We start from the raw sequence: 24,460 nt of genomic DNA on the forward strand, positions 1-24,460 counted from the left end.
GCCAAAATTCGAGGTTGAACCTGTCATGATATGGTTTTTGATTGAAAATTTTCATACAAGACAAATTTGTACAAACTATAGCATATGTGGTGCTTCGTTTCAAAATTTAGTCAGTAGCCTACCACAAAATTGGGGTCCAGCGTATTCCCCTCCCCTGACAAATATTCCCACGGGTAAAATTAAGCAGCCAAAGGCAAATTAAGACAAAAAAAAGAATAAAAAGTACATGATTATAAAACTTCTACCTATATTCCAAAATACAAGAATCCATCAGGAAAATAGTACCCAAAACTCTAAAAAACGCTTTTGATAGTAATTAATACATCAAAAGAATTGGCTTTTTATGCTGATTCCAAATGCATAAAGTCTATTAAGTTTAATGTTAGACCTATCCATCAAACACCACAAGCCTGAAAAATTTGGCTGATTTTAAAAAGTGGGGATAAAACCCACAAAAGAGCAAATGATCTTTATAAAAAAACACACATTTAGATTCATCGTATTAGGAAACCCTAGTGGGGAGGCTTAAAGCTTTTATGAAAAAAAAACATCGAAATTTCGCATTCTTTTCCCCCAGAGAAATGATCATAGAGGCAATTTTTTTTTTTTCAGGGGCGATCGTTTAAAGCTAATCTTCCTAAAAGATGGGGAGGACCTCATTCGAGTGGAAAATAAAAGTTCTATGGTCTTTTAAAGGTGCCCAAAGAAATTGTGTCATGGGAAAATGACGTTTTCTGCTATTTTGTGGTACCAAACTATGATTTTACTCCATAGTTGTTTTTTTTTTTTTTTTTATTTGTTTTTTCCAGCCTGAATTACTTCAGACGGGAAAAATGAATGATTTTTTGAAAACTGTCTTTACTTAAACTATAGCTTGCTCATTTGGAATAAAGAGCTCTGTCAGTTACATATACTGTATGTGCCAGCCGGGGCGTCACGTATGGAAGAGGGGAGACGCCACTATCCAACGTTTTCAGCAAATCAGATAAAAATACGAGTCGGTGAAACAGTGGCGCGAAGCCACTATTTCACTGAAATAGCGTTTAGAGACCATAACATCAAGGTACATCTCTTATATGGACCACATGTTGACTTTATTAGCTATAAATCTAGGGATGTTGAGATATTTAAGTTGTCAGAATTAACAGTTGCACTGTCTAGTTAGTACACAAGATTAACATCTTAAATCAAAACGTTTTACATGCATCTTTTCATTGCTTTAAAGTTAGGACTTTCTCTTGGCAACCCTGGTCAGTTGATTGGTGATGCTGCACAAACTACGCGATTCTTTTTATGCTCTTTGAATTTGTCCTAGTTAAAGGCGTAATATATAGGTCGAAAAATGTTTGCAGGAATCCATTTCTGGGAGGGGGGGGCAACTTCATTAAAAGAACAAGAAGAGAAATTTTATACTAATAATGTAAAAAATAAGAGGATAACCATAAATGTGATGTGTAATCAGAAGAGGGGGGAGGAAAAGATAAACTTACCAATGGATAAATGCTGAAGAAATAGAAGCTTGTTCATTTTGTAAAACATAACAGCCTGCATCTTCATCACATATCTGCTCAATTTCTGGGATCCCTAAAAGAAATCACTATTCTTAATTAATTAGTGGAATGGCTCAACATTGTTTTCTTTTTTCTTTTTTTTTTAAATTATTGGAAACTCAACAAATGATAAGTAAAAATTTGATTCTTCAGTTATAAAAATACCATCAATGAATTAGAAATTACTCACAAGATAATTGCTTATTCAATAGATTCTCCAAATAATTAGAGAAATTATTCTTTCTGAGATATTGATACAACGGAAAAATAAACAGTCAAATTGAACACAGACTATAGGAAACACGGAAAAACAATTTGAATTATCTGGCTACCTTCGCCCATAAAAACTAAGGTACATAATAAAATTTCTAAATTATCACAAATATATTCTACTACTAACTACTACTACTATTAACAACTTACCATAGCTAGCCACCTGAGGCCAACACAGCTACACACACTCTCCTTCAGCGCAGTCTATTCAAAGCCTCCCTTTTTACACCCTCCCAGGAAGTTTCCATTTCCTTTTAATCTTTCTTTATGACATCCTCCAACACCAATCATGGTAGACCTGCTTTCCGATTAGCCCTAGACGGTTGGCCGAAAAGGACAATATTTGGCAATCTGTCATCCTTCATCCACGAAACATGTCCTAGCCCTCCCAACCTTTCTTTCATTATAGCCCTAGAAAGTGGGATTGAACCACATTTTTCATATAGCCTACAATTTGAAATACGGTCAGTCAGTTGGGTACCTAGAACAATCCGTAGGCAATTTCTCTGGAAAACATCTAGCAAATCTTCATCAATTTTTCAGAGGTTTCAGAGCCATATCTGATCACTATCATTACTGTAGCTTCTATGATTCTAATCTTGGTTTGAAGACTTATCTTCCGGTTCTTCCAAATTTTTGATAGTAATTTTTGTTTGTTTTAAGTTTGAATTGTTACAATAATGGTGTCAAATACAGGTTTTGTAGCCCAGGATTTTGGAAAACACTTTTTTGGTATCTTCCTTGAAAAATAAAAAATGCCCCCTCTCCCTTCCCTATTTCCGTTAATTAGTGCCACTGTATTAAAAGGTTTTATTTCTGCTTGTCTTAAGTTTTAATGTTACTTTTGTTTAAAAATCTTCCTTTCTGAAAACTATTTTTTTATATTTTTCACTCGTTTTTTAGTTTACATAGTTTTACTATGGTCAGTATTAGGATTTTTTTTTCTGCATAGCCTAAGCATACAAATGTTGAATTTTGATCTAAATTGTGGGCAAATTTGAATATTCAGACAGTCTTCAATAGCTTTATGTAATTTTAGGTTTGCTAATAGAAGTATGAGTGGATGGAGAGGGGTTATATTTTTCGACGTACAGTTGAAAATTTACTTAATTTTTGGCCTTCTAAAGGGTGGAAACCATCCTGTTGACACCCTCAAACATGCGTGTATAGTAATCTACCATTTTCTTACAAGTCTTCGTATGTTACTAATTCAAAAAATAATTGCGCAAAATAAGTTTTTCAAAGAAAAGTAAAGAGCTAAATTAAGCCAAGAATAATCAGAAATAAAGTCAAATAATCTTCCAAGCTTAAAACTACCACAAATCACTATCAATAAATAAATGAAACTCAAAACGAACAGAAGTGACAATAAATAACCAAGTCAAACTCAAAAGAAGCAAAAATTAACATGAGTAGAACTGATAACCCCAATGCCTTCTCAATCCCAGAGCATAATTTGCACTTTACCAAAAAAAAAAAAAAAAAAAAAAAAAAAAAAAAAAAAAGAAAAAAAAAAAAAAAAAAAAAAAAAAAAGACTGGATTGTCACTTTAACTGGCATGCACTGATATTTATTCCTTAAAGTTTTGATAATTTTTTATTTATGAAAGCAAGAAAAGTGAAAAAATTTTAATGTATGTTGTTTTAGTAACAGTAGCAGTGGCGTTAAGATGCAAATATTTTCCTTTGGCTAGTTCAACATCACTCACAACAAGCAATATTAGTTTCAACTTCACACACCAAACTGTTCCTGATATACTGCTGTTACACCCATTTGACAACCTGCATACAGAGGGCTTGTTCTGATTTAGTTCATCTTCCCCTCTCAAAATTTCTTGAAAATTTCACCTTAATACCATGAGAATAGCAAACCGATCACTCACAACAAGCCCTATTAGCTTCAACTTCACGCACCAAACTGTTCCTGAGATATTGCTGTTACGCCCATTTGACAACCTGCATACAGAGGGCTTGTTCTGATTTAGTTCATCTTCCTCTCTCAAAATTCCTTGAAAATTTCACCTTAACACCCTGAGACTAGCAAACCAAAGACAAGCCGGATCATTACAAGATACTAGGGTATATAGGAGTATTGTTATTGATGTTAAAAGCAAAGATGAGGGGGTTTGTCCCCTCCTCAATACCTCACTCTTTTGCTAAAGTACTTTCAGTAGCTTCAAAAAAACTATTTATTTATTTATTCAAAAAAGCTATATATATATATATATATATATATATATATATATATATATATATATATATATATATATATATATATATATATATATATATATATATATATATATATATATATATATGTATATGCATATATATATATATATATATATATATATATATATATATATATATATATATATATATATATATATATATGCATTACCCAAGCCTATATCCGGAACCATTGGAGGGAGGAGGTGTTTTGACAAGAGTAGAAAACGTGATATTCGGAAAGGGTATAAAATCGGAAACAAATGTGTTTTCAACCATTCAAGCAATACCAAGTTTTATGTACAGCTAAAGACTATATCGGGCACCATTCCTGGGAGAAGGGCAGGGCTGCAATATACAAATGTAGCAATAAGAATGCTTTGAATCCAGTACATTGCATGGCATGTTCACCTTCTAGCAAAGATAGTGAAGGTTTATTCATCTTGTAGCTTTTTAATGAATTGAGAACATCAAAATTTACCAAAGATTTTCTCCATTAAAAGACATGAAACGATGTCTCAAATAAAGGACATGTTACAAGTGGTGCCGCTTGCATCCATGCTTATTGCACCCATGTCTAAATCATGTTAAATTTTTTCAACTGAAAGTAAGAAGCAACAATAAAACTTCAAATGAACAGAAATTAACCAATACAAGGGGGATTACCCCGTCTTCCATACCTTGTTCTTCTTGCTAAAGTTTTCAATTCCTTTTAGAATTTTTCTTATTGTTCTAATTAACTGGGCCTAGTTTTTTGGGAGTCGTCCTTGTAGTACTGGGACAAAAAGCCAAACCTTAGCATAGTTCAAAAAGCTTGTTTTTGCATTTAATTTCTGATCGTTTTTTAGATAATGCCAGGAAATCCAGCTCCTCCTCCACAGAAATATTCTCTGGACAATTTAATCCTGGTGAAAATTTATCCCAAACATTTACCATTAACTTCTCCACATATAAACTGAGTTATCAAAAAGAAAGTAAGACTAATAAAAAAATTGTATAGGAATTCGGGTAATTTTCAGATTATCTTTAGAGGCATGATTATTGGGCCTTTCCACTATGCTGATCAAAATGGCTATCTCTCAATTTTGATCAAACTACTTTATCAAAAAGAGGGGTGTAGGAAGGGGGGATTAGCCGTCCTCCAATATTTTTCTCACTTAAAATGGGAACTAGAAGTTTAATATATGTTGGAATGAACCCTCTCTCGATATTCTACAACCAGTGGTTTGATACAATCACCCCTGGGGGAAGCAAACTAACAATTAACAAGTATTTGTGATCCGTCTTTTGGTAAAAAAAAAGCAATTCTCTACATTTTTGAAGAGTGGAGATTGAAACCTTTACATTTGGGATCTCTGATATGCTAAATCTGATTGTGTAATTTTCATTAATATACATTGGCTCTTAGGAGTGTTTTCTCGTTTTTTTGAAAGTCAGGCAAATTTTCTCTGGCTTTCAAGTTTTTGAATTAGTACAATAAGCCAATTCTTTTGATGTATCTGTTGATATCAAAATTCTGTATTTAAAATTTGGCTGTTCTTGAGCAGGGTTGCTCCTTACTTTCAGTTTGTTACCATGTGCAGTGTCTGAACAATTATGGTAGATTTAAAAGAGTTGGATAACTTGGCTACAACCTTACATAAGAAATATGCGGGTCTTGACTACTGTCAGTTGGTTGTATCGCTGATGGGCTTTTCTGCTCTTGATCAAACAGTTCATGTTCAACAGTTCACGGTAACAAACTGTTGTTAGTAAGAGGTGACTTTGCTCAATAGCAACTAAAACTCTAAAAAATTGAATCTTAATGTCATTTGATACTTAAAAAACGGTTTATTATTCTGATTCTCAATATTTAAGATTCGTCAAGTTTAATGTTATGCATCAAAAGTTACGAGTATGAGAAATTTTTTCTGACTTGACATAGGGAAGAAACAACCCGTAAAGTAAAATTCAAGGAGTCTTAATGAAAATCACACTATCATGTTCAGCGTACCAGGGAACCCTGTTGTAGAAGTTTCAACCTCCTATATACAAATTGCGGAATTTTACTACTTTTGCCAGAAGACAGATAACAGATGCATGTTTATTTTTTTTCAGAGGTGATTGCGTTTAAATTAAAAGTTTTAGTGCCCTTTTAAGCAATCAAAAATTATTGGACTCCCTTACCTGGTAATTTCCCCCCAAAATTATCTGGTCAAAATTTTGGAGATAGCCATTTTGTTCAGTATAGTCGAAAGATCAAAATAACTATGTCTTTAAGGTGTAAAATAACCCTCCACAGTCAGAGGGGAAAGGTCTGTAAGCTATGAAATTTGACCATTGTCTACGTATCGTATTTGTTATTGGGAATTAAACAGATATTTTCAGGGGGGGTTATGGTTTGGGAGAATTCAATAGGCAGTCTTACTTGAGGAGGGGAATGTCCGGGTGGTGAATTTTCCAGACGAAATGTTACGCTGGGGGATTTGACAGAATTACTATAAGAAATTCTTTCTAATTTTTGCATTCTCTTTACCAAATTTTCCACTCTTTTCTTCATTGCTTGAGCAGTATCCATCATTATAAAATGTCAGCGCTTACTGTGGTAGATATGGTGGCAGTATATACAGTGAGCAGTATATTTGTCCATCAGAGGAGAAGGGTATTGAAGCAATGTGCCTTTAGCAATGCGAAAAGTAAGTATTTATGATTGTTTCATAGTAGTTTTCAGAGTTTTGAAGGGCTTCTTTCAATTTTTTTTAATAACTACTAAAAAGTATACCAAAATGATTATCTCCCTCCTTCTGGAATTCTACGGCTCATCCCCATGTAACGCCAAGTAAAAATTGCTGTTCTTTTTTTTAACTAGGTAGTCGATCAAGTTTGTCAACGATTTAGCATACCACAATGGACTTGCAGAAACTAAGCCTGTTGTTCCAAAAGAGTGAGGAAAACCCTGTCTCAGTAAAAGTAAGCTTTTATGTGATACTTAAGCGTGATACTTAAAATATATAAGTTAGATATCTACTGTATTTTGCATAACTGTATATTTGGCTTTTTCTGTCCCAGGTTCTATTGAAGGATTAAGAAATTATTCAGAATAAATATGTGATTAATATTACAATATAGAAGTCCAAAAAGCAAAATACAACAGGTAAATATTCAAAAATGTTATTTGACTTCCACCAAGGTTGATGTTAAGTTAAAACAGTGTATATTTTGAATTTTTTATCTTTTTTATGATAACACAACAAAATAAGTGACACTTAAACTTCCAATAATTTTTTGTTTTTATAAATCATTGTAGCATAAAACGTTGTTTTATTATAACAATAAATTTATATATTTCTTTCAATGGGCTGAATAAAACTTCAGATTTAATGTTTCATATAGTTGACAGTAATGCATAATGACTGTCTAGCCATCAGAGGGGTTTGGTGGGGGGGGGCTTTCAATCACACTTGTAACCAATGGACTGAATAAAACTTTAGATTTAATGTTTCATATAGTTGACAGTAAAGCATAATGACTATTTAGCCTTCAGAAGGTTCTGGGGGAGTAGCACAATCATTATTTAATGATACTGCTTTTTTTTAAAGTGAGGCTTTATGATTCATTGTTTTTTCTATTCTGATAACTTTTCGTTCCTTCATCAATAGTAATCAGTGTTTGCTTTTCATTTCACATCTTATATTAGCTAATTGGTAATTGAGGATAAATTGATTTCATGCCTGTTTGTAATTTATGCCTTTTGACATGTTTGTTTTTGACACCCTTCCTAAAACATATTTTGCTGAATGCGTGCACAGGTTCAGGCTTTAATGAAAGTGCTGTGTAAACCAAGGTAACAATTAGCTTAAAGCTGCATTAGGTTAACTTCGGCAATAGCTGCATTAAAGCTTAGCTTAAAGCTGCATTAAGAACTTCGGCAATGAAGGCAAAAATTCGCCTTACTACTGATGAAGAATCTCTTTCAACATATTTGTTAGATACCCTGCTATAAAATTGTACATACATACACTGTTTTAGCACTTAGAGGGGGAGGGAGGTGGTCAAAATTGTAAAAAAGGACGATTTTTAGACAGCTACTTTTCAATTTATAGATCCCTCTGCTTGCAGGTATAAGTCAGGCAATGGTGTCAGTTTTGGAATTTCTAATTTAATTTATTGATTAAAAAATTATAAAGAAAGTATTTCAAAGTGATACTAGGTGGCTCTACAGTCACTTCCCGGCCTTTATGAAGACCAGAAATGTTAATTTCTGATCAAAAAAGACCCTTTTAAATATCTAAAACCACCCTTCCTATGTGGAGGGACTGGGGAAAAACGGTGCAGCCAAGGCTGTGTACCAGGAAAGTGCTACTTTTTTAAATATATATATATTTTTTTTAATTACTCAGTTTTTTCTATCTGGTTCTGGTCTCACTTAGAACATTTGGGATAGGCACAAGCATGAATATTCTAATTTACAGTTTTTAAGACTGCATATTAAGAAAGATAACATCAGTTCTTTTTTCCAGTCATTATTGGCAAGGTTTATTGATATATGCAGTTTTTTTCGATGAAATGATTCCTTTAACTCTTCGCTTGCAGGCTTAATAGTAAAAAAAAAGTATTTTCCTACTAAGCATTTAAGGGGGTGATTAAGTGAACTGATGGAACTCGAAAATCCCATGTTAAATTGAAAATTTATATTTAAAAAGTACTCAAGTATTCATTGGCGGAAGATGCCGCTTTTAATATCAGGCCATAGCTTCTTGAAGATGCTACAAAATGTTTGAAAGGATTTTGTTCTATTTCCTCTAATTGCTTAGAAATCTTAGAAAATGTCTAGGTATTTTTCACAAGTGTACTCTATGAAGGATATTGCTTTTGGAACAAAATTGGTACTATCATGTGCAGAAGACAATAACCTATAAGATGATTGGAACCATTTTTTGATGTATTTTCCTGTTTTCTAACAGTCCCCTAGAATATTTTCAGCTACCTGAAATTTTTACAAGTCGGTTGCCATAAAGAATCGTTTCAGATCGCCGATAATAACCCCTAGAGACGAAAATGACAAGCTGGAATAATCAGCTGCTTGTTAATAGTGTGAAATTTTCATGAATTATTTCAATGCAATGAAGAAACCTAGAAATGAGAAATAGTCAGGAGCCTTCAGGAAAGTTATGCACACAAAGCCGAAATCATGGGGAAAATTAAATCAAAGCGAGGTATGGAACTGCGAAACTGCGAGAAATTTGGGGATAGGCTAGTGGATAAAGAACCGAAAAGAGTCTAAGGCGGACTATTGCATGGAAGTTGGAAAGAATGGACTGGTCAACCCCAAACGAGGCCACGACTGCTTTTACCAAGTACAATCAGTCAGCTTGAATGTGCTCAGCTATATACTTGCTTTTTCATGATTTTTACCCAGAAAGACTTCTACATTGAAAAGATAGACCGCAATCCAGGCTTTTGGACCGAAAAGATTTTTCCCAAGCTGAAAGGATTCTTCATTGATGCTTTGATCCCAAAGTTCCACAGGGGGTTCCAATACAAGAGCCGTACTTATAAGATTAATCGTCTAGTACCGGTAACAGGAAAATTCATTTTCCTTACATTCTATCCTTCTTTGTAGTTACATACTTAATTGTATTGTCATTTGAAATAAAATACCTTTGTTTATATTGCTTGTCCTCCAACTTTATCAAACAGTTCGTAGTAACGAACTGTAGTAAAGAGCGACCCGGCTCAATAGTAACCGAAACTCTAAAAAATGGAATTTTGGTACCAATAGCTACATCAAAAGAATCGCATTTTAATGCTGATTTTAAATATATTAAATAAAAAAACAAGTTTTTTCAACTGAAAGTAAGGAGCGACATTAAAACTTAAAACGAACAGAAATTACTTCGTATATAAAAGGGGCTGCTTCTTCATCAACGCCCCGCTCTTTACGCTAAAGTTTGACTCTTTCTCCCAACTCTTCTTTTTAAAACAGTAAAAAACTTTAGCGTAAAGAGCGGGGCGTTGATGAGGAAGCAGCCCCTTTTATATACGAAGTAATTTGTGTCCGTTTTAAGTTTTAATGTCGCTCCTTACTTTCAGTTGAAAAAACTTGTTTTTTTATTTAATTTCTGAATGTTTTTGAATAAATGCATGTTTTGATTTTGGCTCTCCGCAGAGTAATAATTGAAACGAAATTTGAATTTTTTTTTTTTTTGCTGAATGGCTTACTCATAATTTTGATCGAATGATTTTGGGAAAAAAGAGCGGGGGAGGAAGCCTAGTTGCCCTCCAATTTTTTGGTTAATAAAAAAAGGCAACTAGAAATTTAATTTTTTACGAATGGTTTTATAAGTAAAAGATATACGTAACTTATAAACTAGCTTACGTGAAGAATTTTTTATTCTCATATTTTTATTACACATATGAGAGGGTTCACCCCGTCGTCAGTACCTCTCTCTTTACACTAAACCTTAAATTTTGGCCCAATTAATTAAGAATGACCCCTGAATCACAAAAGCCGTAGAATAAATAGTTGACATTACTAAAAATACTTTAGCGTAAAGAGCGAGGTATTAGGAGGAGGTGAGCCCCTCATATGGGTAATAATTTCTGTTCGTTTTAAGTTTTGATGCTGCTCCTTACTTCCAGCTGAAAAAAAACTTTTTCATATATATTTTTTCATTGTTTTTTTTTTAATAATGTTAGTAAATCCTGCGCTCCCTTCATGGAAATTTTCTTCCCCCATGACCAAGTCCTCGATGGAAAGTTCCCCCAGTATATCCCCCTCTTTTCGACCCCTCTCCCCGACCAAAAAATTCTCCTGAAAACACCTGTACACTTCCCAATAACCATTACTATATGTAAGCACTGGTCAAAGTTTTTAACTTGTAACCCCTCCCACGGAGACTATGGAGGAGTAAGTCGTCTCCAAAGACATAGTTATAAGGTTTTTCGACTACGTTGAATAAAATGGCTATCTCAGAATTTTGATCCGTTGACTTTGGGAAAATAATTAGCGTGGGAGGGGGCCTAGGTGCCCTCCAATTTTTTTGGTCGCTTAAAAAGGGCACTAGAACTTTTCATTTCCGTTTGAATGAGCCCTCTCGCAACATTCTAGGACAATTTGGTGGATATGATCACCCCTGGAAAAAAAACAAAACAAAAAAAAAACAAATAAACACGCATCCGTGATCTGCCTAAAAGTCATAGAACACTACTGTAGAAATTTCAAGCTCCTATCTGCAAAAATGTGGAATTTTGTATTTTTTGTCAGAAGGCAGATCACAGATGCGTGTTTATTTGTTGTTGTTTTTTTTTCAGGGGTGATCGTATCAACCCAGTGGCCCTAGAATGCTGCAAAAGGGCTCATTCTAACGGAAATGAAAAGTTCTAGTGCCTTTAAGTGACCAAAATCTCGGAGGGCACCTAGGCCCCCGTCCCACGCTAATTATTTTTCCAAAGTAACCGGATCAAAATTCTGAGATAGCCATTTTATTCAGCGTAGTCGGAAATCCTTATAACTAAATCCTTATAAGTGTACAGACGTCTTCAGGGGCGTTTTCATTTGGTCTGGGGCAGGGTTGAGAAGAGAGGGATATGCTGGGGAAACTTTTCATGGAGGAAGAAAATTTCCATGAAGGGAGCGCAGGATTTCCTACTATTATTAAAAAAAAACAATGAAAAAATAAATATGACAAAGTTTTTTCAACTGAAAGTGAGGAGCAGCATTAAAACTTAAAAGGAACAGAAATTATTACGCATATGAGGGGCTCACCTCCTCCTAATACCTCGCTCTCTACGCTTAAGTATTTTTAGAATTTCAACTATTTATTCTACGGCTTTTGTAATTCAGGGGTCATTCTTAAGAAATCGGGACAAAATTTAAGCTCTAGTGTGAAGAGGGAGGTACTGTTGAGGGGGTGAGCCCCCCTCATATATGTAATAAAAATGTGAGAATACAGAAGTTCCTTAAGTAAGCTAATTTGTAAGTTACGTATGTCTTTAACTAGTAAAATTTATTTTTACTAATAATTTTACTAATAAAAAAATTCGTAAGAAATTAAAAGTTCTAGTTGCCTTTTCAGGTAACCAAATAATCGGAGAGCAACTATACCTCCTTCCCCGCTCCTATTTTTTTCTCAAAATCGTTTGATCAAAACTATGAGAAACCCATTTAGCCAAAAAAATAAATACCCAAATTCCGTTTTAATTATTCATCTGTGGAGAGCATAAATCAAAACATGCATTGATTAAAAAACGTTAAGAAATTAAATTAAATAAAAACAAGTGTTTTTAACTGAAAGTAAGGAGTGACATTAAAACATAAAACGAACAGAAATTACTTCATATATGAAAGCGGCTGTCTCCTCATCAATGCCCCGGTCTTCACGCTAAAGTCTGACTCTTCCTCTTAACTCTATTTTTTAAAACAGTAAAAAACTTCAGCGTAAAGAGCGGGGCGTTCATGAGGAAGCAGTCCCTTTCATATACGAAGTAATTTCTGTTCGTCTTAAGTTTTAATGTCACTCCTTACTTTCAGTTTTATTTTTTTTTTAATTTAATTTGTAAGAAAACTTTGGTTTTCTAAGAATCCTCGAAGAAAGCTTTCAACTAAGTTCGCTGTTTAGTTTCGAATTAATGAAATGAGGTATTTTAAATAGCCTATCCCTAGGAAATAAAGTGGAAAAAACAATAAATTTTAAAATGCATTCTATGCATGCCGTCACAGTTGCATATACATGGGCATTTTGTACTTGAGAATGATAGTGCTCTTTTGCTCATTTTCTAATCTCCCTTGGTCGGTAACCAAGCTTTGCAAGACACTGTCAAATATATTATTATTTCTCGGCTGAAGCATCTCACCAAAGGAAGCTGTCAATCAAAACCTTTGACAAGACTTGATAATTGGTGCTATTTGAAGTTTTGACAATCGACGATCTCTAGAGAATTAAAAGACAGAAGGCTAACCTTACTTCAATTCTGAAGCTCGATGTTTTCAAGTTCACTTAATCACGGCCTTAATGCAACTTGGTGATGAAATAACGAGCTATACTGTTACAGAGGAAGTATTTAGATATCATTCTGTGCGTATGTCATTCTTTTGTACATATGGTTTTATGGTGCCATCATTTGCGGATATGTAACTAGTCCTTGGATTTTCTTTTTCTAAGTTAAAGGTTTATTGTACATTCTTTTGTAACAACCTGCAGAATCATCTTTCGGTATAGTCTCCGCTTAGAGGTCATTTTCTATGGCGATAGTAATTCGAACAAAACTCCCTTTTAGCGTCTTGTATTTCCGATATAAAAATTCCTAAAGAGCAGAAATATGGCAAGTGTTTATTATTTGTTAACTCTGACATCTATGAGCTCCTTCAATCAAGGATAGCGCATGTATTTCAAAAACAGTGACATAAAAGCCATGTCTAATTTTATAGCGCCATCATTTGGTGATATGTAACTAGTTCTTGCAATTTTTTTTTTTATTTCAAAGGTTCATTATTCCTTATTTTTACTGACTTCTCGAATTTAAGTCCCTATCCTCTGCCAATATACAATTAGTGGACTAGTTCGCTAATTCTATATGTGAGTAACAATTACATAGCCTATATATATATATATATATATATATATATATATATATATATATATATATATTATTGTACGTAAGTATTTTGTATGTCAGATCAGTTCTTGTATACGTAATATTTAAACGTGGTATTAACTCTAGTTTCCAACTCACAGAAGAATTACTTGACTCCGAGTCACTCAGAGATAAAAGACACAATTACACGTGATTCAAATAAATTTTATTTGATTAAGTTTTCTAATAAATAATTGACTAAACAAAAATTTTACAATAAATATTTAATTGAATAGATTATATTGATAGTTTGATGACATAAATAATGTTTGAAATAATTAATTAATAGACTATAATAATAACGATTACATAAATAATGTTTTAGTAAGTTGTATCTAAATATATTAAATTACATACAAAAATATGAGTGCAAAAATATGTATATTGGTTTGTTTGTTTTATTTTGTTTTCTTGATTTGAGAATTAAGTTTTTGTCCATTTTTTTTTCTTTTAACGCTGAAGACGCCTTTCCTTTATATAGGCAAAATATCCGTTTGACCGTTTCTCTTCTTTTTTCTCATACTGACCGTAGACTCGTTTGCCTTATCTATTTCATTGTTTTATTTCTTTTTTTTATTCTTTTTCTCGTTCTTTATTTCTTTGATTTGTTTCTTTGTTTTGGAGAAATCAAGCCGGTAAAACATTCTTTCACCATACCACCACTCCCATGCCCAACCTCTAGTAGGAAGTTAGCCGTCTCAATCATAAAGATTTTCAATCTTTATGATTTGAGGAAAAAATTGCCAATTTATTAGTAGCAACGTGAACATGTTGGACCTTGTTTGTTCCAACATGACTAAATATTGCTAATACTAAAACAAAGCTAAATACTGCAATTTATATTGTAAATTTCACAATTTTACGTTTGCAAAGTTTCAATAGCAAAACTCCATTTCACTGTGCGATTTATTTAATCTGAAGATTTAGCTAGCTCCAAGATTTTATCTAACATAAGGTGCACTAATAATAAGATTTAGTTACATTTCTGGGGTACCTGAAGGTACTGAAGGTACATCAAAGTAGGGGGTGTAATTTTTTCAAAATCCTTGGGAGTGGGCAAAGTTGGAGCCAATTCCCCAAAGTCAAGAGAAAATGACTGAATGAAAAGTGGGCCATATAGTGTCATAAAGGCAAAGTTATACTAGCGAAACACGGGATGTGTTTCTTTGGAAGCTTGAATTATGTAAATCTATCTTGGTTTTGACCGGGTTTTCTAAGACGCTGAATTTCAGCTGGAGAGCGGGTTAACTGGAGTCTGGGGGAAAATTGTCCCCACCCCTGTCTCATAGTAAATTAGGCCCGTGCATCAAAAGTCAATTTATCTCAAGTATTTGTGAAAATGTTTAGGCCTGCTCCATTCATAGAGATCTATTATCAATTACTCAATGTATATTTTTCCCTAAAGATGTAGTTATCGCCTTTTGAAACAATTTCAGTTGTGCGTAATTAAGGCGAACTAAATACTAAAATGAAGGAGTATTAAGAATTTCAGGTAGGGAGAAAGAATAAAAATTTGATTAGTAGACGATTACTTTGAACTAACAAATAAGAAATAATTAGCAATTCTTTTAGCTGAGCAGTTGCAGGTTGTTCGGTTACAAAAGATAGCCCGGTGTATGAGGCAGCAATTGTTCTATTCCAAATATTGAGCGACCTTATATTGAATCATTTTTTGGTACAAGAAACTGGATATGGAATAATAATAATAATAATAATTTATTTCTTACCCACAACAACACTATAAAAGTATTCAAATGTGGAGTACAAACAATTAAATACACACAAAAAAAGCAAAACAAAACATAAAAAAAATGAAAAGTAATGACAATATAAATTGTTTACGTTAATACAAAAAATTAAACAATACACACAAAAAATGATAATTCAAAAAATACAAAGAGAAAAACAAATACACACACAAAGTCAACGAAAAAAACAGATAAGACGGTGGTGAAGGGATAGGCGCGCAGAAGCTGTACTGGAGAGTTTTCTGTGAAGAATCTTCGACTTTAAAGTTATATCAGGAACTGAAATTTTTTTAACAAGAGTCCGGTTTTTTGTCCAAGGTGGAAGATACAGAAGAAATTTGCAAAATTTGAAATAATTCATCCGAATTCTTTTTAAATTACCATTATTAAGAAGGGGGAAAAGACCTGAAGCATAAAGGACAGAATGATCACATAAAGTAGAATAAAGCTTAGCCAGCGCACGTCTATTATACTTCCCTCTATTTGCAACAATTTTTGCATAACCAATCTGAATCTTTTTACTTATATCACAAACAGTACGCTGACGTAAGCTCAAAAGATTGTTAGTAATAGAGATGCCAAACCAATGAATACAATCAACAAGAGGGATAGTGGAGTTATTACAGTGAAGGGGAGTAGCAGTAGTACAGTTATAGGGAAGAAACTCACATTTATCTATATTAATTGAAAGGCCAATATCAGAGAAAGCATCAGAAACTATAGAGACCATTTTGGAAAGACCCTTTTTGGAACGGCTAATCAGAAGTAAGTCGTCAGCATACGCAAGATAAGAAACATCCGCAAGACCAGAAAGGTATGTACCTGAAATCTTAACCAGCACACTAGAAATACAAATCTTAAAAAGCGTAGGGGACAGAACACCACCCTGCCTAACTCCCCTTCGCATTCTTATAATAGTGTCTGGTGCAGATCTAAATTGAAGAAACGAATTTGAATACCAAAACCTAAGAAGCATTATAACAGAGATTGACCCCAGAATTATACAAGGAAAAAATGAGCTGACTATGGACCACACTATCAAACGCTTTCAAAAGATGCAAAGCACAAATATAAAGACCATTTCCCTTGGAAGAGTTATCAGCCAATAGAGAAGACGGAATCTTATGCGCATGCTGACAACCCACCCCACTCCGAAAACCAAATTGGTTCTCATCCTCAATAATATTTTTAGTCAAAAATGGTAGAAGGATATACTCAAAAACCTTACTAATATTACAAGATACAGTAATAGGTCGATAGCAAGAACAATCAGTCGGTGACTTTCCCCTTTTTAAAATTGACGAAACAGTGCCACACAGAAAACTCTCAGGTACGTATGAAGTACATAGACACATTTGAAAAAGAAGCTGAAAGTGAGATATAAGGTGGGTGCATTCAATCGGCATATGCATCTTAGAAATACCATCCTTATCTATTGAATCAGATTTTAAACTTTTAACAGCATTAATTACGGAAGAAAAAGATATGGGCACTATATGGCGTTGCGAAAACGTTGTATTAAAAGGGGGGGGGGTAAGAAGGCGAGTATATACAGAATGTACTGAATAATTAATCACTGAAAAAATCTAAGAATAATGTTTATACCAAGCTGAAGGTGGAAGGCAATTACTTGTCATAGTTTCATCATTTATCTTGTCAGAATTGATCACTTTTCGCCAATCCTCCCTACTTACAGGGAAATCCATACCGCGGTAACGTGCCGACCTCAGATAACGTTTATAATTGGTTTTAGTTTTACGTTTGATATCAGCGACACACCCAGAACTTGGCCGACCACATTCATTCCATATCTGGAGCCATAATTTTGCTTTATTTTTTATCGACTTTAAACAAGGGTCCATTGACCAGATAGGTTTTTGTCTTCTTTTACGAATATGTTGTCGAGGTACGGCAGCTTTTTCTGCCCTTTTCATACACATCACAATTTTGTTATAATAACAGTCAATATCGGCTTTACCATTCGTAGGTACCTGGCGCTGAAGAAGATGATATGGAACACGTATGGTAGAAAGAAGGGTTATCAAGGTAGAGATATAGTGCGGTATATTGGCTTTGCTCCAATTACTTTTTTCAAACCGCTTCGATTTTTCTTGCGAGCAATTAGTTTCCGATAGAACAATATCCATTGTAAATGTCGCTGAAATTGGCATGTGGTCAGTATCTTGCTCGTTAACATGAACAGAAGCAGAAGAAGAGATAATACCAGGCGAGCAAATAACATGGTCAATGAAAAATTGTGGGATTTGGGCATAACGTGGTACGAAGGAAGACACTCAAAAATCAATGCGCTTCTCACAGAAGATCGATTAATATCAGTATTTAGGTCCCCAATTATTATATACTGCAGAGAGTTTAACAGTACCTGATTCACAAGATTCTTAAGCAGACCACACGCCTTTCCGAATTTAGTTAAGGATCTGATTGAGTATCTTTCCTATGGGAGATAAGAGTTTATAAATACAATTCTGCCGACACGCATAGCCAAAAAAAATCGTCGGAGTAGAAGAATACTGGGGAGGGTAGATGAATGTCCCATTTAATGACACAGACTAGTCCGCCGGAAGGGCGACCGCCAGTAGCTTTTGCTGGACTCAGGAACGCAGTATGATGCTGACTTCGACGCAAAAAATTCAAACTTCAAGCAGTGAGAAGATGCTCCTGGAAACATACCAAATCGTAGGAACCGTACAACTCATAACAAAATCCTTATCTTTGGTGCCATTTATATTGAACGAAATAACTGAGATTGATGCACTCATGGTTGAAAGATGGATTTGCACTTTATTCGATTCTTAATAACGGGGCAGGAAAAGCTATAGGAAGGGTGTTTTTTGCCACAATTGGCACAATTGGGATCAGGAATGCATGGCTCATCTTTTGTTGATGTGTGATGCGCTCCACAACGAGCAAATTTCGGGAGAACGCTGGGACAGAAGTACTGTAGATGGTCTAGTGATCGGCATTTAAAACAGCATTTGGGTAGGTCCTTAAACTCGTAAACAGGAAAAATTTCATAGCCCACTCTGAGGCCATGCTTGAAAAACGTAGATTGCGCAAAAGAATCCAAAAACTCGATTTTCACAGACTTAGATGGGCCCAATCTCTTAGCATCTTTGATACCGTGTTGGATTCCGAGTACCGTAATGTCAACGTCGGTAGAAATATTACGATATACCAAAAAACCGCTTGGAAACCACTTTTGTTGTAGTACCGGAGATTATGTTCTGGATTGACGAGCAGAAGTCCTCCGTAGCAGACTTGTCCATATTAATATACCACTTGTCATTCATGGGCTTTACGCTATGTACTAATTCATGTTTAGTAATTTGGTCTATAGCAGCTTTTCGCTTAAGAGGGTCAGATAAGGCGTCCGGCACCTTTGAGACGATAACTGTTGCATGCAAATCAAGCACTGAAGCCGGCTTGGGTAATTGGGGGAAGCTCAGTTCATAATTGTCAAGTTTTGAAGACATTCCCAAAACAACTTGATGGAGCTCATTAAATTTTGAGAATAAAGAGGTGTAGGCAGTGGCAGGGAGGCAGGGTACTTTCGTAGGACGCTTTATAAAGAATGTCGGGACATCAGTGTCAGTCTCGTCAAGAGATTTCAATAAAGTAATTATGTCGCTGAAATGGCTAACCAATGCATTATTTCCCTTCCGAATAGGTCAATCTTCATGACCCGGACAAAGCTGCCACAATAACGTCTTTGCCACCTTGACCGAATTAGAGTAAAAAAAAACTCCACTCTATGCCTTTTAATCACGTCATCCTCTGCTCCAGCTAGCAAATTGCTCTGTATAAAATTCAATGCCGGCGAAGGATTACCGTCACTGGTAACAGGCATCACGCTGGTTCAATTAATTTAATAATAATACCTCGATATTTTTGTTCTACAATTCATGCACAAATAGTTCTTTTGATAATCCTCTAATGTAGGTCAAGGTTACACGTCACTTTATCCTTAACCAGCTATTGCGAAACCTTGAATTATAATGAACTAATTTTCATTCGATGAGAGCTTATAGCCGAGTGTTGAAATAGTTCACAATTCTTAAGCTAAAAAGGGCTTACTGAATTAATAAGTTCATAAAATATCCAATTTAATCCAGGTGTGTTCACTTTGAACTCAGATTCAAGACTGAATTAAATAAAAAAAACAAGTTTTTTAACTGAAAGTAAGGAGCGACATTAAAACTTAAAACGCACAGAAATTACTTCGTATATGAAAGAGGCTGCTTCCTCATCAACGCCCCACTCTTTACGCTAAAGTTTGACTCTTTCTCTCAATTCTTCTTTTTAAAACAGTAAAAAACTTTAGCGTAAAGAGCGGGGCGTTGATGAGGAAGCAGCCTCTTTCATATACGAAGTAATTTCTGTGTGTTTTAAGTTTTAATGTCGCTCCTTACTTTCAGTTAAAAAAACTTGTTTTTTTTATTTAATTTCTGAACGTTTTTGAATCAATGCATGTTTTGATTTTGGCTCTCCGCAGAGGAATAATCAAAACGAAATTTGTATATTTTTTTTTTGGCTCAATGGCTTTCTCATAATTTTGATCGAATGATTTTGAGAAAAAAAGAGCGGGGGACGAAGCCTAGTTGCCCCCCGATTTTTTGGTTAATTAAAAAGGCAACTAGAACTTTTAAGTTTTTACGAATCTTTTTATTGGTAAAAGATTTACGTAACTTATAAATTAGCTTACGTAAAGAACTTTTGTATTCTCATGTTTTTATTACACAGATGAGGGGATTCGCCCCATCGTCAGTACCTCGCTCTTTACACTAAAGCTTAAATTTTATCCCAATTCATTAAGAATGACCCCCTGAATCACAAAAGCCGTAGAATAAGTAGTTGAAATTACTGAAAATACTTTAGCGTAAAGAGCGAGGTATTAGAAGGAGGTGAGCCCCTCATATGGGTAATAATTTCTGTTTGTTTTAAGTTTTATTGCTGTTCCTTACTTCCAGCTGAAAAAGCTTTTTCACTTTTATTTTTTAATTGTTTTTTTTTTTAAATAATGCTAGTAAATCCTGCTCTCCCTTCATGGAAATTTTCTTCTCCCATTACAAATTCTCGAAGGAAAGTTCCCCCAGAATATCCCCCTCCCCCAAACCAAAAAAATCCTCCTGAAAACGCCTGTATACTTCCCAATAACCATTACTATATGTAAGCACAGGTCAAAGTTTGTAACTTGTTGCCCATCCCACGGGGACTGTGGGGGAGTAAGTCGTCCCCAAAGACATAGTTATAAGGTTTTTCGACTACGTTGAATAAAATGGCTATCTCAGAATTTTGATCCGTTGACTTTGGGAAAATAATTAGAGTGGGAGGGGGCCTAAGTGCCCTCCAATTTTTTTGGTCACTTAAAAAGGGCACTAGAACTTTTCATTTCCGTTAGAATGAGCCCTTTTGCAACATTCTAGGACAACTGAGTCGATACGATCACCCCTGGGGAAAAAAAAAAACAAAAAACAAATAAACACGCATCCGTGATCTGCCTTCTGGCCAAAAATGCAAAATTCCACATTTTTGTAGATAGGAGATCGAAACTTCTACAGTAGAGTTCTCTGATACGCTGAATCTGATGGTGTGATTTTCGTTAAGATTCTATGACTTTTAGGGGGCGTTTCCCCCTATTTTCTAAAATAACACAAATTTTATCAGGCTCGTAACTTTTGATGGGTAAGACTAAACTTGATGAAACTTATATAATTAAAACCAGCATTAAAATGCGATTCTTTTGGTGTAGCTATTGGTATCAAAATTCCATTTTTTAGAGTTTTGGTTACTATTGAGCCGGGTCGCTCCTTACTACAGTTCGTTACCACGAACTGTTTGATATGTTCAAGCTATACTAATCTTTCTCGAAGCCATTTTTCAGAATTAACTCAGGAAGCTGGAATAAGAATTTACTGCAAAAACAGGTGATGCTAGAGACTCGCCCACACAGAAGCACACTTAAATTTATTTTACATCGTGTGAAGGCATTCCCAAATCCTGAAGAGGTTTGTTTGCCATACGTACGCACAAATCTTCTATAATAACTAAAGTGTAGTTATAAATTTCTGATGTAAAATCAAAAGTCATATCTGACGTCTCTAACTGTTTTCGATGGAGTATATCTTCGGACATTTTTGACTTATATTTTTCCCATAACTCTGTAGGAGCTGATGGAGAGCAAGTGCACGAATTTGACTTGGGGTTGACGTTGCGCACGCGTCATTGATGCAGTTATCCCAGTGTTGGTCATTCTCCAATAAATTCAGAGCTTGGCATACACTACGGTAAGTGTCATGTATAGTACCGTTTACAGTTCTCAAATACTCAAAAGATGTCGGACCGGGTACAGTCACCAAAAGCAGGCGTAGAAAGAAGCATTCATGTTGATTGGGGTGAACGGTGTAGTCTTCGTATCGTGGTATCTTTGAAGATGGTAGGTTGGCCGTAAACCCACTGGTTATCTACTTCGATGGTGGTACCGTTGCCATTGTAGGTTCTTTAGTCATTTTACAATTAGAAATTTCTCTTTCAACGGTCTTCTTACAATTAAAAATTTGTCTTTGAACGATATTCTTAAATACCTGTGTCCTGGTCGTCATTTATATTCCCTGTGTCCCGGTCGTCATTTGTGTCCCGGTATCCCAGTCTGTAATTTCTCTTTGAGTGTCCCGGTCGTTATTTATATTCCCTCTGTCCCGGTCGTCATTTGTGTCCCGGTCTGTAATTTCTCTTTGAGTGTTTTTTCTTTTTAGTATTTTTTAGTTTCTTACATTTTTTCTTTTTTCAGTTTTCTTTTTCTTCTTTATTTTTCAGCTTCACTATGAAATGCATATCGCCGAACCTTTGTTTTTTTAACTAAAATCTGGTAGGCATTGATGACCTTATCCAAGTCAAAATCCCAAACCCAATCATCATCGCTATCATTTTCAGTTTTGATATGTTTTGACTCTCGCTGTCCAGGTGGATCTTCATCTAACTGCGCAGTTTTGCGTTCTTTAGCCTCAAGCCTGTTTCCTTGCTGTACTTTTGATTCCTCGGCACGCTTTCTTTTCTGACTTTCTCTATCAGCAGCAAGTTTTATGGCATAGACTCTTTGAGCATCTTCATCGGCTTTTGCCATTGTAAGTTCATCAGTCATCTTAAACTTAAACATTAATAGATTTCTACGCGAACATATGTCTTAAATATCTTTAATGACGTCACCGTCAAAGCAAAAATGACGACAACTAACTTCATGACGTCAGTCGACACAGAAACATGACGTCACCTGATCCACAGACAGACAACTTATTTATATATATATACATATATATACTAGCTGTTGGGGTGGCGCTTCGCGCCACCCCAACACCTAGTTGGTGGGGCGCTTCGCACCCCCCAAGCCCCCCCGCGCGCGTAAGTCGTTACGCGCCATATTAGTTATGCGCCATTGTAGTTGTGTCCCTGTGTCCCACCTGTGAATATAGATAGATTTATATATGTGTTTCAAACTACGCAAAAATTGCGAATAAACAACATTCTTGGCTTTCCCATTGTCTGTGCATATGCAAAGCCGTATGTACTAATAATGACGTCATATACAAACGCTCTTTTTACAAACAAACAAACATGCATCCACATAACTCGTTTTTATATAGATAGATACAATACAAATTAACTGCGTAAAACTTGCGAATAAACAACATTCTTCGCTGTCCAATTGTCGCTGCATATAAATACATTGTCAGGTTTACCGACCCTCGAACATGCAACGTACAATTGTCCATGGGAAAAACAATCAGGATTAAGATCTATACCACATTTTTCTAATGATTGACCTTGAGCTTTGTTAATGGTGATTGCAAATACTAATCGAATTGGGAATTGCAATCTTTTAAATTGAAAAAGCAGATCCGTTGGAATCATGGGAATGCGAGGAATAAGAACAGCCTCACCCTCATAAGGCCCTGTCAAGATTGTGGCCTCTATTAGGTTTTCCATTGTTTTTTTTTACGGCAAGTCGCGTGCCATTGCAAAGCTTTGGTGGGTTGATATTTCTTAAAAGTATTATTGGTACGCCTATTTTTAGTTGTAGCACGTGTGGTGGAAACCCTGAAGGATCTATGGAATTTAAAAATTCAGATGGATAATTAACCGCTTCATTTGGTTCCAAAACTGTGTGACTGACTTGTAAAGGACTGCCTGGTCTCGAATCTTGTTCAAAACAATATTGTTGATTTCGTGGACGTCTATATTTTTGGGTGCGAGAATCGCTCGTTCACTTAGCCATTTATTATTTTTATAATTTTTTAGAATATTCGGAAATACTTTTTCAATCAATTCATTTTTGGACGTCACTAAATTACAGAAATCAGCAGGTAGTTGTATACGTCCTGAAATTGAGTCTACTGTTTGACCAGAGTCATCGTTTTGCAATCGGACACGCATATTTGTAGTTAATTTTAATATTTTTACGTGTGCCTATAAATTAGAATTTTTTAGGCAAGCATTCATTTCGTCTGCAGGAGTTAAACTACGTAAAAATTGCGAATATACAACATTCTTGGCTTTCCCATTGTCTCTGCATATACAAAGCCGTATGTACTAATAATGACATCATATGCAAACGCTCTTTTTACAAACAAACAAACATGCATACATACAACTCGTTTTTATATAGATAGATAGATAGATAGATAGATAGATAAAATACGAATTAACTGCGTAAAACTTGCAAATATACAACATTCTTCGCTGTCCAATTGTCGCTGCATATAAATAGATTGTCAGGCTTACCAACCCTCGAACATGCAACGTACAATTGTCAATGGGAAAAACAATCAGTATTAAGATCTATACCACATTTTTCTAATGATTGACCTTGAGCTTTGTTAATGGTGATTGCAAATGCTAATCGAATTGGGAATTGCAATCTTTTAAATTGAAAAGGCAGATCCGTTGGAATCTTGGGAATGCGAGGAATAAGAACAGCCTCACCCTCAAAAGGCCCTGTCAAGATTGTGGCCTCTATTAGGTTTTCCATTGT

The 24,460-nt window shown here is 35.0% G+C and overlaps 1 protein-coding gene across 10 annotated transcripts in view; it reads right to left on the reverse strand.

Moving 5' to 3' along the window:
- The window catches only part of LOC136033189 (protein MON2 homolog), a 57,711-nt gene that overhangs the window by 27,065 nt on the left and 6,186 nt on the right, over window positions 1–24,460 (reverse strand). For 8 of the 10 annotated variants that reach the window (XR_010618884.1, XR_010618881.1, XR_010618882.1 and 5 more), the window contains exon 2: window positions 1,491–1,584. The exons of the other annotated variants lie outside the window; for them this stretch is intronic. The gene's annotated coding sequence lies outside the window, so the exon portion shown is untranslated. The remainder of the gene's footprint in view (window positions 1–1,490; window positions 1,585–24,460) is intronic. 10 annotated transcript variants of the gene reach the window in all.

This window comes from Artemia franciscana, chromosome 11 (genome assembly GCF_032884065.1).
Source record: "Artemia franciscana chromosome 11, ASM3288406v1, whole genome shotgun sequence".
Classification (NCBI taxonomy): Eukaryota; Metazoa; Arthropoda; class Branchiopoda; order Anostraca; family Artemiidae; genus Artemia; species Artemia franciscana.